This window comes from Rhinolophus sinicus, chromosome 18 (genome assembly GCF_057876585.1).
Source record: "Rhinolophus sinicus isolate RSI-liver-muscle chromosome 18, RSI-T2T, whole genome shotgun sequence".
NCBI classification, from domain to species: domain Eukaryota; kingdom Metazoa; phylum Chordata; class Mammalia; order Chiroptera; family Rhinolophidae; genus Rhinolophus; species Rhinolophus sinicus.
This window is the reverse complement of record NC_142518.1, coordinates 16,601,905-16,607,904: the sequence shown is the minus strand read 5'-3', so window position 1 is coordinate 16,607,904 and position 6,000 is coordinate 16,601,905.

The window sequence follows — 6,000 nt, the reverse complement described above, 5'->3', positions numbered from 1 at the left end:
ATACACAAAAGAGAACCAGACTAGCATCAGATTACTCATAACACTGAAGTTAGAAAACAGTGAAACACCACCTTTAAACTGTGAAAGAAAAGGGACTGTGACCAAAAGTTTAAACCTCCCAAACTAAGATACCATTTGTCAAGGCAAAAGCAGATATTTTGAGGTAGTAAAGGCCTCAGAAAGAATATACACCCACATAGCAGACAAGAAGACAGAAACAGGTGTACATCAATCAAATGACAATTTATTCAGCACAGAGATATCAAATGGGAAAAGATGGAATGAATAAGAAATAGTAGTAGCAATAAATCTTGCAATGTACACTTATGTCTAAATAGATTATAACATGGATGAGATTTGTAATGTAAGAGATAAGAAAGAATTGCTGAAAACACATATCAGACAAAGCTGAATTCAAGATCAAATGTTAAACAGAACAAAAGCAGATGTCCTGTAAAACGTACACTTATGAAGAAGATATAGCAAATATTTATAGAAGTCAAATACATAAAGCAAAACTTGAAATACAAGGAAACTGCATAAAACACCCTTATGATGGAAGATTTTAATATTTTTTCAAAAATTAAAAAATTAAGTACTGAAAATGAGCAAAGATATAGAGGATTTGAAATTATAATCAACAAGTTTATATAAAACTAGAGATCAACATTAAAGAGATTAATAAAACTTTTACTACTTGGAAGTCAAACACTATTGTAAAGAGGAAATCAAAACTGATACGTAGAAACAGAAATCTGGGAGACAACCAAGGTGGCGCAGTATGTAAATGCTGTGCTTACCTTCTCTCACAACCACATCAAAATTACAACTAATCTACAAAACAACCACTATTGAGAATTGCCTAAAATCAAGCTGAACTGAAGCTTTTGAACTGAGGACGTGCAAAAGCCATCTACAGACAGGTAGGAGGGGCGGAGACACTGAATGAGCTGGTCCCACACCCGCATGTGACCGTTTAAGATCTGAAGGGATATTTCAGCTCCCCCCACCCCCCAGAGGAGCGAGAGGTCACAGCCCCACTCCAGCCCAGGGTTCTAGTGCCAGGGAGAGAAGTCACCATAATTTCTGGTTGTGAAAACCAGCGGAGATTGTGACTGGTTGAGATGGAGGGCGGCTGCACTCCCAGGCGCTCCTCTTAAATGGACCACGCACAGACTTACCGACCAACGGAATCACTGGCTCTGAGTTCCAGAGCTGGGGCAGTGGCTGGAGAGGTGGCAGGAACAAATGGTGGGGAACTGAGTTGTCTGGCTTGGGACAGGGGACTAGAGAGGTGGCTTTCTCCTGGATTGGGGAGCTTGTGGAGGCCACTGTTTCTTTGTTGAGCCCTCCCCCGTCCCGGTGTGGGAACACAGGTGGCCGCCATTTCTGAGTCTCTGCCCTTCCTTCGCTACATCCTGGCGATTTGAGACCTGGCCCCTCCCAACTTTCAGGGACACCCAAGTTGCTTTCAGTGGCTTTTTTATGCAAACCGCCTGCCTTGGTTCAAGCTGCAGACTTTCCTAGGGTCTCTCAAAGGTTCACGGAACCCAGACAAGCAGCATCTGGCTTGAGTGTGTCCTGTACCTCTGGCTGAGCAGCCCTAAGCCGGCACTAGGGGCAGCTGGCCTTGGTTCACGGTTTGGCCTCTCAAGGTGCTTCCAAGCACGGTATGGGTGGTGGCCACCTGTGGAGTGCTTTGTGGCTCATGCCAAGTGGCCCCAGGTGGGACATGGGCTGTGGCTGAACTTAACCTACAGCGGATCCCCTTCAAGGTGGTCCTGGGGCTGGCACCCCCAGTGGCCAGCTTTAAAATGAGCTGGAGCATTACCAGCCACCTCCAAGTACAACATACACAAGGGGCAGACTGGGCAGGCACCAGAGTCCTGCTGAGGCAGATCCTGCTCTGTAGGATCATCCCCTGCACAACAACGCTTCCATTGTAGTCAAGCCCAGTCCTCACAACCAGTGAGCCCAAGGGTCAGGCCCTCCCATTGATGTCAAATGATCAGCCAAGGCTCTACAAGAAGAGGGCACACACAACCCACACAAGGGACACACCTGGAGTGTGTGGCTCAGGTGCTGAGAAAGACTGCGCCACTGAACCCCACAGCACACCTACTACATAAAGCCACTCTACTAAGACTGGAAGACATAGCAGCCCTACTAATACATAGAAACAAACACAGGGAGGCAGCCAAAATGGGGAGACAAAGAAACATGTCCCAAATAAAAGAACAGAACAAAGCTCCAGAAAAAGAACTAAGCAAAATGGAGATAAGCAATCTATCAGATGCAGAGTTCCAAACACTGGTTATAAGGATGCTCAATGATCTCAGGGAGAACTTCAACAGAGAGATAGGAAGCATAGAAATGGAGATGGAAACCATGAAAAAGAACCAGTCAGAAATAAAGGATACAATAATGGAAATGAACAATATATTACAGGGAATCAACAGTAGATTAGATGAAGCAGAGGATCCAGCCAGTGATGTAGAAGATAAGGTAGCAGAAAACACCCAACCAGAACAGCAAAAAGAAAAAATAATCCAAAAAATTGAGGAGAATTTAAGGGGCCTCTGGGACAATATCAAGCATGCCAACATTCACATTATAGGAGTACCAGAAGGAGAAGAGAGAAATCAAGGAATTGAAAACCTATTTGAAGAAATAATGACAGAAAACTTCCCTAACCTGGTGAAGGAAATGGACATAGAAGCCCAGGAAGCACAGAGAGTCCCAAACAAGATGAACCAAAAGAGGCCAACACCGAGACACACCATAATTAAAATGCCAAAGATTAAAGGCAAAGAGAGAATTTTAAAAGCAGCAAGAGGAAAGTAGTTACCTACCTACAAGGGAGCCCCCATAAGACTGTCAGCTGATTTCTCAACAGAAACTTTGCAGGCAAGAAGGGAGTGACAGGAGATATTCCAAGTGATGAAAAGACATACAACCAAGATTACTCTACCCAGCAAGGCTGTCATTTAGAATTGAAGGACAGATAAGGAGCTTCCCAGACAAGAAAAAGCTGAAGGAGTTCATCACCACCAAACCAGTATTACAAGGATTCTTAGAGGGTCTTCTTTAAGATTGGAGGGGGATTAAGGATGGGTGTAAGGGGAAGGGATTAAGAAGAACAAATTGGTTGTTATACAGTAGTCATGGGATGTAGGGTATAGCATAAAGAATGTAGTCAATAATATTATAATAACTAGGTATGTAACAGATAGGTACTAGATCTATCAGGTTGATAGATGGGAATGGGGTTGGGCTCAGGGTGAAAAAGGTGAAGGTACTAAGAAATACAAATTGGAAGTGAATATAGTAAGGGGAATATAATCAACAATGTTGTAAAGATCATGTAAGGTGCCAGATGGGCACTGGACTTGTCAGGGGATCACTTCATAGACTGTGTCCAATGCACTATACACCTGAAGCTGAAGTGGAATAATATTGAATGTCTAAATATATAGGTATATAACTAAATATATAGGTATATATAGTCATGGGATATGGAGTACAACATAGGGAAGATAGTCAATGATATTGTAACAGCCATATAAGATGTCAGAGGGGTAGTAGCTTGAGGGGTGGGTTATCACTTTATGAGGGGTTTAAATGTCTAGTTATTATGTTCCTTTGTACACCTGAAATTATTTTTTAAAAAACCTGATATGTAGATGGGGTGATCACTTTGTAAGGTATATAAATGTCTACTCACTATGCTGTACACCTGAAACTAATATAATATTGTATGTCAAGTGTAACTGAAAAAAAAAAAAAATTTAACTGATATGTAGAACTATCTAGAAAGTAATGAAAAAGAACAATATACAATGGGACACAGCTAAAGTTGTATACCAAAGGAAATTCACAGCTTTCAAGTTCATTTTAAAAGAAATTAAAATAAATAATGTGTAAAACAGAAGCCATTTTAACTAGATAACAAAACCAACCAGAAGAAACTAGGAAAAGAAAATTAACAATAGTGCATGAGGAATTAATTAAATAGAAAACAAACAAACAAAAAAAACAAATAAAAATATTAAGAGCTGTTTCTTTGATAATATCTGTGAAATAGCTATAACTCTGAAAGCCTTTTTAAAGAAAAATGAGAAATAAAATAAAAACATTCAGGATAAGAAAGGAGATATAACCAGACATACAAAAGAATAAAACAATTGTAAGAGAATATTGTGTGCATCTTTATGGCAATAAATTGAAAATCTAGAAGAGTGGTTCTCAACCTTGGCTACACATTGTAATCACCTGAGGAGCTTGGAAAATCACTGTTGCCTGAGCCCCACTCCCAGAAATTCAAATTTAACTGGTTTGGGGTGTGGTCTGGACACTGGGATGTTCAAAGCTGCCCCATGTGATTCTAATGTTCAACCACAATTGAGAACCACTGAATTCCTATAGGGTTTGGGCTGTGCAGTCCATGGACTAGACTAGTAGCATCAGCATCTCCAGAATGTTTGCTGGAAATGCCGAACCGCGGGTCCCATCCCAGACCCACTGAATCAGAATGAGCACTTTTCCAGTATCCCGTAGGTGATTTGTATGCACATTAATATATGAGGTGAACTGATCTAGAGAAAATGGATGATTTCCAAGGGAAATATAGATACCAAAATTTATTTAAGAAGAAAAGTTGATGGACCAATTAATATAGAAGAGATCAGAAAAGTAAAGACCTACCGTTTCTAAAGAGGCATCAGACCCAAATGCTATCACAACTGGGTTCTGTCTAATCCTTAAAAATCAGACATTGCCTCTCTCTGGTTTTTAAACCATTCTGAATTAGGGAAAACTCTCCAAGTTTATTTTATGGAGCCAGCAGTACATCAATATTCAAACCTGATCATAGCAGTACACAACAAGAAAACACCAGAATTATGAACATAGGTACAAAAATTCTCAATAAAATACTAATCAATTTAAGCCTCGGTATATTGAAAGAATAAAAATTGCCTAAGTAAGGTACTTCTATCCTGGAAATGTGAATGTGGTTTAACTTTAGAAAATCCATCACTGTAATTCAATATACTTTATTATTTATTTATCATATTTTTTTTAAAAATTTAAATTTTTAATTATACTTTATTATTTATCAACAAATAAAAAAGCAAATCAAGTATTTATATCAATAGGTGGTAAAGGACATTTGATAATATTAATTAGTCATTTCTAATAAAATCTCTAAGTCAAATAATAATGGAAGGAAACTAACATTGGTAAATGTTATTTTATAAAAGCAACATTATACTAAGTGGTTAATTAGTAAAGTATTGCCATTAAAAGCAGGCATAACATAGAAATGCCTGCTATAATATATATTAGTCAGCATTGTTTTAGAAGTTCTAGCTAACGTAAGACACAAAAAGGAAATCGTTGACATCTTTTTGCCATATGACTGCACACATAGAAGTTCAAAAGACTACTAAAGCACAATTAGAATTGGGAAGATAACGTGGAAAAGTAGCTAGGTTATGTGGTAAACAAAAATCCAATAGATTTCTCTACAACCTAGCAGTATCTAGGTGGCTAAAAATTATAACGGACTTATGGAAAGTATAAGATCTATATATAAAGTTATGACATTTTATTAAAAGATGTAAAACAAGATCAGAATATGAGTAAATGGAGAAACATGGATGGATATGAAGACAATATGATAAAAATGTCAGGCTCACCTTAATATTAAAAATTCATGCAATTTGAATAAAAAATCTCAATGGGTCTTCTAAGGGAAACTGGGTAAAATGATCTTAATGTCCCTATGGAAGAACAGATGTCAAGAAAACTATGGAAAAGGAAAGGACTTGCCTCCTAGATATTAGAGTTCACCACAGAGTACTGTGAGTAAAACAATATATCGGCACAAGAATAACAAATAGATCAGTAAAACAGAATAAACTTCAGAAATAAATCCAAAGTTATATATGAATTTAACAATAACAAAGAATCATTTCCGTTCATGGGGGTCCAGGATGA